General features: G+C 39.4%; 1 protein-coding gene across 2 annotated transcripts in view; it reads right to left on the reverse strand.

Annotated features, from left to right (window-relative positions):
* PPARGC1A (PPARG coactivator 1 alpha) overlaps positions 1–12,711 on the reverse strand; it is a 369,787-nt gene that overhangs the window by 259,182 nt on the left and 97,894 nt on the right. Inside the window, exon 1 of one of the 2 annotated variants that reach the window (XM_032685186.1) lies at positions 313–336. The exons of the other annotated variant lie outside the window; for it this stretch is intronic. The gene's annotated coding sequence lies outside the window, so the exon portion shown is untranslated. Of the gene's footprint in view, positions 1–312; positions 337–12,711 lie in introns of those variants that run through there. 2 annotated transcript variants of the gene reach the window in all.

Genomic DNA, 12,711 nt, shown 5'->3' on the forward strand with positions numbered 1-12,711 from the left:
TTTTAAGGGGGTGTCACTTTACTAGAAATCTATGGGATGGTGATTGCCCCAATTAATCTCCCTGACTCCAGCATAGATTAACTTTTAAGATCAGTTCTCAATACAGGCAATTACAGTTCACCAATTAGGCAATAACACACAACAGTGCATTTCTGAGCAGTTAGAGCACAGACCAGTATTACAAAGCGCGGTCCTTCAGGACAACCGATTGCAACTGAGCTATGAGCACAATTATCTTTTGGTTGGTACTTATTATTGCTCTTATTAAATGGAATTTTTAAATACAGATAAAGAAGCCAGATAAACCTGTACCTCGACCAGAATTCGTGACTCATTCTGAGGAAAGCCCATCATACTCTTATCCATAACTGTAATGGTGCGAAGATTAATACTTCAGAACCAGAGTTACACCTGAAAAAAAGACTACGACAAGAAGCATATTATTGGTAGACATATACTATCACTGACAGCCAAAAGGAAAGCTCAAACAAATTTTGTAAATCCACTTCATAAAGACGTCAAAAATGTCCAACTTATGTTCCCATACGTCTGAAATCCATTTAGCATTACCTCTATAGTCTGAGTATCACAGCTGTACTTCTAAGCCCTGATACAAAATTTCCTTACCAAAATACATCCCAGTAGTGACCACTGGGATTTAAGTGACCCTTGAGGAATTCAGAGGACAGGATAATAGCTACATTTTCACTCTTCAGGTTTGACAAGAGGCAATCATACCATCACTCACTCCACATCCCCACCAAACCATACCAGCAGGACACAGCCAAGCCACCACGCATTTTCTAATCCATCCTAGAGCTTGGTATTTCTGACACTGGGCTTCAAAAAGCAACAACTCAAGAAACATGTATGAAATTTGGGGGATTCCCCTAGTAAGAAGATGGGGGAGGAAAAAAAAAAGAAAAATATACAGAGATGCTAATTACATGGCCTTCTTTGCTTTTCTGACTTTTTCTTGGTTTTTTCTGCAGCTGGTGCAGGAGGCTGCATAACCAGATGCCAGTATTCCATGGTGCTCCAGCAGCCTGATTATCATTCCAAAAACTTCTCTCCTCTTTAGCACTGCATCCTCATATTAAAAATAATGTTCCTGTGCTTAGTCTTCTTATTTTTAGTGTACTAGAAACACATAATCTGTGAGCTGTATGTATATTCAAAAGCACTGTCAAATAAATTATTATTATGGCATGTGTACTTTTCCCTCCTTTTCTGATTTATAATGGATTTTAGCATTGTTAAAACTGCAGTTAGTCTGTCTACAGTCTCATAATTCTTCTCTCAGTCAAATGAAACTACAGTCTTGCAATTTTTAAACCAAATTACTACTAAAATGTGTAGAAATAGGAATTTTAATAAGACTTCTATGTTACAAACATTTTAGCTCAGAAATATTTGGAGTCAGTCTCTGAATAGGATTAGCTTCTGCATATTTTCTTTTAATTTTACATATAAATGAAATACAGGATCTCTCATCATAATTAAATTTGAACTATTCAAGATTATGACTGTGAAAGTACTCTACATGCACATCTTCACAGATTACTCAGAAGTCAGTAGATTCTGTAGCCCACAAACAGAACATGCCAACCTCAGTCTTCATAGTTCTTCAAACTCTTACTTCCAGAAAAGTTAAAATACAAGCAAGGCATCTGCTGGGCTAGGGAGAAACTCAGAACACAAGCCCCTGCTTTAAGGCTCAGGATTATGCACTTTGTATGTCAGCAGGTAAACTAAAAGTATGCTGTGTTTTGATGGATTTTAAGATCATTAAATTAATGATGATGATCTGACTGATTAGGATAAGCAAGACCTAGGATTTTTCTTGCATGACTAAGGTCAGTAATAGCCCTGCCATTGATTTTAATGAGATGAGGACTAGGCCACTGATGGAGTGCAATAAATGAAGGCAAGCCAAATCAGAGTGGAAAGGGGCAAGAGCACAAGATTGAGTGGAACAAAGGGACTGGAAGATAAATTGAGAACAAAATCAGAAGCAACATTACTTGTCACCAATGGCTGCCCTGCAGATAACCAAAATGGCTCTTTATCTCAACCTAGCATTTCATGTTTGACTTTGTGTGCATACGGTTGAACACAAAAAGACACATTTTCATGATGATGCTACGTACCTGATTATTTGGACACTGTATTACAGCTTACATGGTTTCAGTTCATTTGTCCAAAATCTAATTCCTAATCTCTCTCCTTTTCATTATGTATCTATCTTGTACAAAAAAATCCAAACATGCTAAAGGCTAGATAATTCCTCCTGTCCTCAAGTATATAAACACCAAAATTGCTTCATGCCTTCAAGTTCTAGAAGCTTCAAGGACTGCACCTTCATGATGATCTTTTCTGATAACATTGCCCAGCACTGGATCCAGATGTTTTTCTGTTTCTGCTACTGTTTGTAGCTAACAAAGCAATCTCGTATACTGCAGAATTTCACACAAATGACTGTCCAAATGGAAATACATCAATAAAACTAGGATTAATGCTTCTGTCTCATATGGACAGTATGCGCCTGAAAAGAGACTCGGTCGTACCTAAGTTTAAGTGTCTGTCTCTACAGTTCTAATTATTCAAACTTCCAGTGGCATCAGCAATGGGCAATCAGGTTCTGAAAAAATTTCTACCCCTGCAAGTCACTCACTGGCTTGAATTTAAGCTTCCAACAAGTTCTGAGCTTAGCAAAAGACAGATGGCACCAATCTGAACAAACAGCAATGGGAGACAGAAGCTTTGTTTTAACAAAACAAAACATGGTCGTAAGATACTTATTCATCCACAAGGTGCATCTTAGGCAACCTCCTACAAAGTTTCCACTGTCTGCAGGAAACAATTTTCACCCAGATTGAGAAATGCCTGTGTAGGAGAATCCTGCCTAGTTCGTGATACGTTTGCATCTAATAATAGTTACAGTGTTGAACTATGAGCTTCAACCACAGCAACTTGCATATTGTGACAAGGAAATAAAATTCCCTATTATGGAAATCCTATATTGTATTTAATTATGTAATTATATTTTATTGTATTAGTGAGTGGTTGGGCACAGTAGCAACTACTGGCATTTCTGCAAATTAGGAGCACAAAATTCATTCTTTCCAATAGCTGATTATTTTTTATGATTCTGCGGGGGGGGGTTCCTAGACTATAGAAATTATTCTATTTTTGGCTTATTTATCCTAAATACTCTCCAGCAACAGTGATCCCCTCTCTTGACACCAAAATTCACAAGCACACAAAGAATTTCATCTTAGCAGAGTCAGCAGGCCAAATTAATCCCTAGCATAACCTCTTATTTATGCAAGTGCAGGGTGGTGATGTTTACATCTAAGATGAATTTGACCCACACCAAACTACCACACCTGGGGTTTGGTTTCATTTTTTGCACCAAGTCAAGTGTTCATTGCACTGCAGAGTGCTTGAATTCAATGCCTGGTCTCAGTGAAAAGTACACAATTTCTAAGCATCAAAGACAAACTCCTACTGCACAAACTGGTGTTACATCAAGTAGCACGCTCCACTGTCCTCCCTTTTAGTCTGGAGCAGGTTTTTCCTGAAACTCCCTGGCTTGAGCTAACACCTGCCAGCTGAGATGACACAGGAATGCAGGCAGAGATGGGCAGTACCTCCTTCTTACCTTACCTGCTGCACACACACAAAGACATAACACTTTCTCCTTTGGCCAGTACAGCCATGACAGAAATGGGAAATTCATTTCAGCCAGGAACCTTTCAGTAGCAAGGCACATGGAAAAACAGAGATGTTAGGGCTGTTTGACTCCACGAAGGAAAGTGGGAACTAGATCTGTGATGCACAAGCACATGCAGCCCCACTTTATGCCACTTAGAGAAACAAAATTCCTCTGACACATGGACAAGCACGTGCTTCAGGGCTACAGAACAGATACAGAAATACAAAGCAATAATAAGCATGAATACATTTATATATACAAAGCAAGGTACTAACTTGGTAAAACCAAATAAATACTAAATAATATTTTATTCAATCTCTTTTTTCATGCCTTTGGCATACAGTCTGTGTTATCATGAACTCTAAAAACAAAACATGAAATGCAAAGCTCTTCATAAGATATAACATGCAGAGTCCTTCCTCTTCCTGAAATTCTTCAAAATGAGAACTGAAGTAGAGGGATGCAGTGAAACAGGACTTCATAGGAAAAGTGTATTTTCACAGAGATACTGACCAGCTAGAGAAGATCGTAACCAACATTTTCAGCTTGGAAATGAATGGTAAGTTCTTAATGCTACTCGTTATGTGCTTCAGTATGGCTAAATAAGCTTATTTCAGACACCCATCATCTCTACCTTAGAGACCTGCCAAACACACTGTGTTTGGCACTGTGCTCATTTGCTACCTGTATTTTTTAGTACATCTGGTGAAAACATGGACAAGATTCAAATGCTTAGTATTTTAATAATAAACATTACTTGCCTATCAAATTCATTTCCACAAAAAATAAAATACTATTCATTATTGTGCTTCTCTCTCTCACCTTCCTTCTTCTGGAGTGAGCCTCACAATTAAATTCTTGGGTTCTGTTCACATTCTCACCACTGGCATGGTTATTGAATCACGTTTACGCTGCTCAAAAAACTCATGTTAATCTGGGCACACTATGTTTATCAGATCAATGCATACAAGTTAAGATTGGGTATGCTTTCCATTATAACAGCCTAACAATCACTTAAAATAACAAAAATAGCAACTTCACTTTACCTACCCTAATACAGATTTCATACAGCCATAACACACATTTGACTTCAGCTGCAATCTAACAGTGGGTGCCTGCAGTTGCCTTTCTTTATCTACGTGACATGATGGCATAGACAGAAATTACTGGATTAGGAAATATTTCATTCCTGAAATTAAGTTAAAGGGTCAGTGTCTAAAATGAGTCATTAGAGATCTCTACTAGGAGATTAAATATTATTACCAACTGAAAACTAGTGATATAAAATACATAATTATTCTGCAGTATGTGATTACAGTATATTCTTCACATCACTTATTTCAGCTTTGTAAGTGGTACCATCCTTTTTATAAAGTAAAAACTACAAGAAGAGATACCTAAACCAGAAATATGCTACAAGAAGCAAACTCACAGCGGGATTACACTGGGGATTTTCCATCGAGAGGTTTCTGGTGTTGAAAAAGGGAGCATGCAGGGATCTTGTTTAAAACTCTGTAGTTAAAACAAACAAAAAAGATCAGAGAAGTAATAAAGATCTCAGTTCTCCTTTAAAGCAAAGCAAAAGAGCAGTTTCTCTCTAAAAAATTTATGAGGCAGAGGAAAAAATATTACACGACACGTGACAAGCCTTCCTATAACCATATTTTGACATCATTGTTTCAATTAAATAGTCCCACTAACTCTAAAAAGCATCTTAAAATGTAAAAAGGGGCATTATTTAATGTCAAGTGCATAAGAATCCCAGTGGGAAGGACACGGAGCCTGACTGCCTCCTAAAGTATACTGACTGTGGACAGGCACTACTGATACCATTTCAATGTTCAAAGTTGGAATGGTTTACCCTGTTGTCTCATTACTAACATGTGATAGACAGATGTAGATAGAAAGATGTAACATCAGCTGTTTATATCTCATGTCTCAGGCATTTCACTCATATCTCTGAACAGATTTATTATTTAGTTGCCTGTTAATAAAACCAGCAGCTTTACCAGTCAGTACTTTTTCCCCCAAGCTTTTGAACTCCGCTGAGATTTGGAGGCAATTAACATTCACCAGTAACAGAGCAATCAACACAGGGATATCTAATGGGACTGGACAGAATCCAAAAACAGGTATTAGGATAATAGAGAGTCACTGACATAAGGTTATGATGTTAATTTTGGAGGGGAGATCAACAGTGAGTTTTCAATAGCAGTGTCTGTGATTGCTGTCACATTAACATAACATTCTTTTCTATATGGCTGTCTTCTGAATCTGAAACGTGTTTAAAACTGAAAGCAGCTGACAACATGCAGAATTAACTCTCTATTGCCTATTGCTAAAACGCCTGCCCAACTAAATTACTTACACAATGGTTTCCAAATGCTTTTCTTCAATGAACAAATAAAAATAATAATTTTAAAAATACCAGGAATTACCAGTGGCTGTACATGGTTCATTTATGACTGCTACATTCAGAGAGAGAGAAAGATCCAGTTAAGTCAAACATCTTTAGATTAAAGAGCCAGGGATATTCCTGGAAGCAGCAATCATAAGAGGTATGGCTGCTACCTAATCAGCTCTCTAACTAACCAGGTTTAAGCTGCAGGTTGCATTTTTAGAAAGTTGGTCCCAAAAGGGAATCTGAAACAGAGAGGTACACATATCAGCTCCAAGGGCATATAGAAGGCAACCTCAAGTGAGCACTGGAGTGTGACAATCCTCAGAAGACTCATATCAAGCCCATGGGTACAGAATCAAAAAGGAAAGCTGAGGATATGCAAAGTCTCATCCCATTCCAAAACTTCCTGAAACAAGGCACAAGGTGGTTGCCTCCATCCACAGCCCAGAAACCTCTCCTGAGCTCAGATTTAAGCATATGTCTGCTGTGACAGCATCACTGCCAGCAGGCCATAGGTGACACCAGTGATGGATGAGTACTTTCCTTTGGAAGCTGTGTCACCAGGGAGGCAGGCAGCCAGCATTTGGAGTGTCAGGAACTGCAATACAAAGGACAGTCTAATTCCATAGTACTGTGATTACTCTTAAGGGGCATTCTGGATCTTTCAGATGGGTACTGTTGGGATTATGTGGCCTTGAAGAGGAGTGAGTGCAGACCTACGCTTCCAGGTTCATTCTGACTGTGTATATGTCACAGAAGTTAAAAGACAAAACCAAGAGGCCAAAACCAGCAGTATTAAACAGAATTGTTTTTCACAGATTAGCAGGTCTGAGAAAAAGGCACCATACGAATGTAGCCTCTTCTACAAACATATGGCATTTGCTATCAGCACCATATGTAGCTTCTGTACTTAGCGAAAGAGCATCCATTCTCGTAACATGTATGCTGTATTTATTAAGTTATGCTGTGCCTTCCATAAACATCCACTGTTTTTACAACGTTATGTTCTCTATACAAAAGCCACTAGAATTTGCCAAGTAAAAGCTAATAAAAGAACGGAAAGGAACTCAGTGTTTGGCTTATAAAGCTCATTTCACTTTATCCTGCATCCAAATGCAGACATCAGGGGTGGGACACATCAGACATTTCACTCTGCCAGCAATCCAAGAGCAGCGTATATAAACTAACTAAAATGACAAAAATATTTAGCTTCTCACCATGAAAGGCTGGCACAATAGCATATAAAACATACGGATTACAGAGCTTTACTCTCCTAGTCTGAAGGATCATTTAAAAATTGAAGACATTTACATGGCCTTAGACACACTTCCAAGTGAAGCTGTCCATATTTTTACAAAGGCTGATTGTGCAGCCAGTTCACTGAAGGACCAGACTCCTAATGATAAATGATAATGGGAATTAAGATGACTTCTGGTCTTAATTAGAGCTGTGTTTTTATGACGGCCTAAGCTCCACTGAAGCTAAGAGTCCCACAACTTCCCTGCTTGTTTGAGTATAGTCCATCTCAGGCTTGTAGACACTTCATTGCTATTCCCAATAGGAATCCCCCTGCCTCCTCTCCAGCCCTGCCACCCCCCCATAAGCTGGACAAGAGGTGAGGCTTTTGCTCTTCCTGAAGCTCTAGAAACTGCCAGCGAGGATGGTTCTTTCCTTATGTGAAGCCATTTGCTGATCAACAAATACCCAACCTTACTGGCAGGTTTTGGAGACTCCACCAATATCACAGCATCCCCCAGCTTCTTTCTTGGGAAACAGGGTAGTCTGATGTAAAAACACCGGAAAAATTCAGGTGCACAAAGCTGAGTTGTGTTGGGGACCCTTACATATGTGAGAAGGACCCCCCTTCAGGTCCCACAGCATCCTGTATCCCACTGGTCAGACAGCATGTTCTAGGCCAGACATTTCACACCTCTCATGACAATTTTCACTATCTCACCCATATCTTGTATCCTGTACTAAATGTGTCCTTTCTTGACTGAGACTTGAGCAAGAGAAATTGCTCAGATCCCCTTTTACTATCCACTGTTATTCCTCTCTCTTTACTGACCTGCATACCATCCAAAATTGGGGTTTAGTATTTCATGCTTCTGTGTTCCTCCTTTCTCCAAAAGGACATTCCTATACTTGGAATCATTCTTGAATAGCTCTGTTTTGCAGCCACTCTTATGCAAAAAACAGAGCATTTAAACATAAATTATTCAAGAAGTGTCCAGAAAATACTGACTATTGTCAGCCTTGGGGAAAAAAAGTCACTTTAAATATACTCTGTCTTAATACTTTTCCACTGGCATCTGCTGCTGGTCTGAGACATGGTACTAGGTTTCAGAGACCTTTGATTTTGCAGTATTGGCTATTATGTACTTACATTAATCTCGACCAACAGCTTACCCAATATTGTGTTTTGAGCAGGGACTCAGGCTGCTCCAAGTCAGGCTATTGCACACAGGCTGCTTACACAGCTCTGGAGGGGGGAATATGTGATTTTTATTTTGTTCACATGGTAAAAAGTAAAATAACTACTCACTACCTATTTCTCTCTCTCTGCTGCAACAGTTAAATATTTTTCTATGACAGCCACAGAACTAGAAGATTAAAGAGCTAAGTGCAGCCATCCGATTCTTCAGCATGGTCCCGCCACACGTCTCAATCACTGGCTTCCCCCAAAGCCACAGTGGTGGAGATTAAAGTGCTTCTGGTCCATGGTAATCCAATCAGAGCTGGAAGGGCTTTAATCTCTGCCATTCTGTAGACAAAGATTTTGGCAAAATGCCTTCCTTATGGTATTTTGAATTCCACCTGGGTTGCAGTGCAGTCTCACTTTGACAGGGATTGGGGCTCTGTATCACACATCCCCCCAGAAGGATGACAATTCCTGCCTTTTCCCTTAAATTAAAAACGAAGACACACAACCACATATCCTTCTACATGGACAATAAAGTGTTCCCAAGTTGTATACTGGGAAGCAATGCAAATTCTTCAGACAAAAGAATATTGAGAGAATGCACTTTCTAATATAAATTGGGGACAAAAGGATTTTTATTGTTCACAGTCCCAAAGGATGCCATGCTTAGGTCAGTTGTCCCCTCCTGATATAAGGAAGGAAACCACCATAACCCAGCCACATGGAATAAGGCCATTTCTTTAAAATGGGGTGACAACCAATTGAAATTCTGGAGCAAAACCAAGTCTCTCCAGCCCAGGGAATTTGCATTATGCCCACAGGCTAGCACAAGACTGTTCAAATTCTGCCCTGTCATATAGATAGGATATGGCATGATCTTCCTTGAAATGTTAGATTTATGTACATCTGTTTGTGTCAACCACGTTATTTATAAGCAGTGAAGGAAATTTTAGCCAGAAAGGCTGACACAGTCATCCTAAAAAAAAAAAATTTAAAAAAAAAAAAAGTTTTTTTTTTTCACTCAGATGGGGTTCTGCAGTATTCACTGTTTCACAATTTTTTTTTTTTTTTTTTTTTGTGTGGGAAACCACTGATGGGATAAAGGATTTTCACTGCAACCTTAATACTCACATATTATCACTACCTTCACATATCACTCCCTTGGACTTATGCCTGTTCAGTGAGTAGGAAAGGATCACCATGCCTGCTTCTCACTACAGAAAGAGAAGCACAGAAGGAGCCTGTGGTTTTCATTACAGAGCAGTGGGGAAATCTGGGGAGGGAATCAAGAAGGGGGAAGAAAAAAGAAAAAAATATTGAGAGAAAGAGAGATGAAGTAATGTTATTCTAAAGTCAATACATAAATCTTTAGCTGTACAACTCCCACTTGCATTAAAGGCATTTGCACAGCTAAAACATCATGCATCAAGTTGACAATATAGCCATAAAGATGTGAAATCCAAAGGGGGGGGTGTTATGGTTTGGGATTTCTTAAATTTATTTATTTGGAAAATTGGTTTTTAAATTTTTATAACAAAAGGTGAAAGCACGAACAACAAGATGATTCCATTAAGCCCACACAGTTCGGGTCTGGACACCTAAAAGGATTTTTTCCATCTGGTAACTAAGTACGTGTCCCACCTGCTCTCTGACAATGAGCTATTTGCAACATTTAGGCTAAATCTATAGTATTAATCAGGGGTTAAAAAATTCTTAGTCCAAAACCAACTCCCTTCACAAGGAACCTTGATGGCAGGGAGCCTAAGAGAAATAATCTAAGATGCCTTTGATTTTTCCACTGACACTTCCTAGTGAGGATACAATAGTTGGAAACTTCCCCTGCAGCCCACAGTCTTTACACAAGTTTTGCATCCTCCTCAGACCAACTATTTAAATTTAAGAAGATAGATTTATGTCCCCCAAGCCCAGCCCTGGTGGTAGGTAGGGCCTATAAAGACAGAAGGACAGTGCTGTGCCTAGGCAAGTGGAGCTATAGTTGGGCTACAGAAATCAGAACTGGGATGCTCAGTGGGGCTCAGAAGAGCATGACAGCTGGAATGCTTGTTCCCACTGTCCATCTGGTTGACAGTTGATCCCCTGAACGTTGTGCCAAACAGGCTGGCTACTGGCAGAGTGATCCCATCAGAGCAGAGGAGACTGAGGAGAACTGGGTGTCACGTTTAACTACAGCACCACTGCTTCACAAGGTGCAGAGGAACATACTGTGCATATGAACACAGGCATGAGGACCTTTATTTCTCTGCAGAAGTGGAAGAGGAGATTTACCTCACCACATTTACTGGGAGCACTGTTACATCACAGGCTTAATATTAGCAACAGGTTGCCTGTACCAAAAGACCAAAACTGAGTTTTGTACTCTCCGAGAAAGTTGGGGCAACCGAAAGTTTCTAAGAAGATTTTAAAATCTGTGGCAGGTTATAATAATTTTCTGCTTTCAAGTTACCAAGTCAAGTTTTTGTTAAGTACCAAAAAGGCAGAAATATTGGTCAGCATTATGCTGGTCAGATCATCTAATGACCCACGTAGCATTTGTACTCTTCTCAGCTGCTCTCCGCTTCTTGGTTATCACTGCCATTAACCATTCCAAGAACAACTGCATCAATGAGCACATTTTTCTGATATGCCTCGAATGTCAGGCAGTATCTCCCTCACATCCAAGATCAGCAGATTTAAAAGCAACCAGGCCATGTCTCAATCCCACTGAAGCCGATGGAGTTACACCAGTTTTGAACAACTGAGTCTCTCACCTTAAGTACTTACACTACAGTGCAAGCCCGTCCCCAAAGTGTAATAGTCCTCCTATACAATTTTCCTGCTGTCATCCAATGTACTGATACAAGTCTTTCACTGTGACATAAAAATCGACCACATCAGTGAACCAATACTGCTTGCCAAACTTTCAGCAATAATTTGCTCTAATCAATAATTTTCATGTAACATTAACGGGCACCCTCTGCCACTTTTATCTCCACAACTTCCATTATGCAATTTAGCCTATCAATTTACTTTAAAAAGAATGATAATATTTACTATCATGATGAAGAGTTTATTGACAATGAGGATTTTTCACCTAAGTCAATAAAATACAGATTACTGTTTAAAAATTAAAAGTTCAAAGGAATTGCTTAAGAAGCCAAGACTGTAATAGCAACTTATCAAAGCTAAATAAGCAATAAATAAGACAGTATGAAAACTGTCAGAGCAACTTAGCATCCCCATTCTATTTGTGCTTCATTTTATTAGCTAATCAAAGTGTCATATTATTTCTACTGGCATCTATTTACTGCCATGTAATTTTGATAAGGGCACCATCTGTATTTATAAAAGCATTATCTTAATAGCTGTCTAGCAATCTACAAACATAGGTGATATTTAACTTTTCTAAGGGGATCAATTTTAAACCAGGCAAAAGGACTGATATAAGTCAATATGCTCTGCTAACACACCAAGGGCCCTATCTGGATCTCCTGCTGCCGTGTGCCATTATAGCAGCCTTACACTTACACCAAGGAGGTGAATTTGTTTGACATGCTGTGCACTTTTCTTTGCTTTATTAAGATGTACAGCCATGAATTTTGCCTAGCAGGGCTTAGAGCTGCCCAGATTTTAAACCCTGGCAAAAAAAGAAATTGTCAGAGAGAACTATTATGCCACAAAGAAAGTTGCTTTAAGTGATAGCGCTAAGTTGGATTCTCTATGAATCAGGATTTTTCCCCTCCTTAAGGATTCTCTAGATAATTTAAGGTTACAATTTTTTATATGGTAAAAAGAGCTTTGTTCCCACCTTTTGCACTCTTATCAGTAGAATGAGGACATCCCGAATGCACCCCAGATCAAGTCTCTCTTATCCCAGAAGTGCCACAACCCCTCAGATGCCTACCTTCTGGCTCCCAGCTCTCACACTTGACAGCAGGACAACCCAGCTTCACAAAGGAAGAAGTTAACTAACTTGTAACTAAAACCACGGGACAGGAGATGCTGCTCTGATTCCCTCCTTCCAGAAGAGGATCCAGATCTCAGCTTCCCCAACTTCTGAGTTTCCACACAACAGAACCAATATAGTTTTGAAGGTGCAGTGCATGGTACTTTCTGCTTTGAGTGGCCTCAGAGGAATTTAAGAGTCACATTGTGGGCCACTGTGAAGGGCTT

The sequence above is a fragment of the Chiroxiphia lanceolata genome, chromosome 4, assembly GCF_009829145.1.
Source record: "Chiroxiphia lanceolata isolate bChiLan1 chromosome 4, bChiLan1.pri, whole genome shotgun sequence".
Classification (NCBI taxonomy): Eukaryota; Metazoa; Chordata; class Aves; order Passeriformes; family Pipridae; genus Chiroxiphia; species Chiroxiphia lanceolata.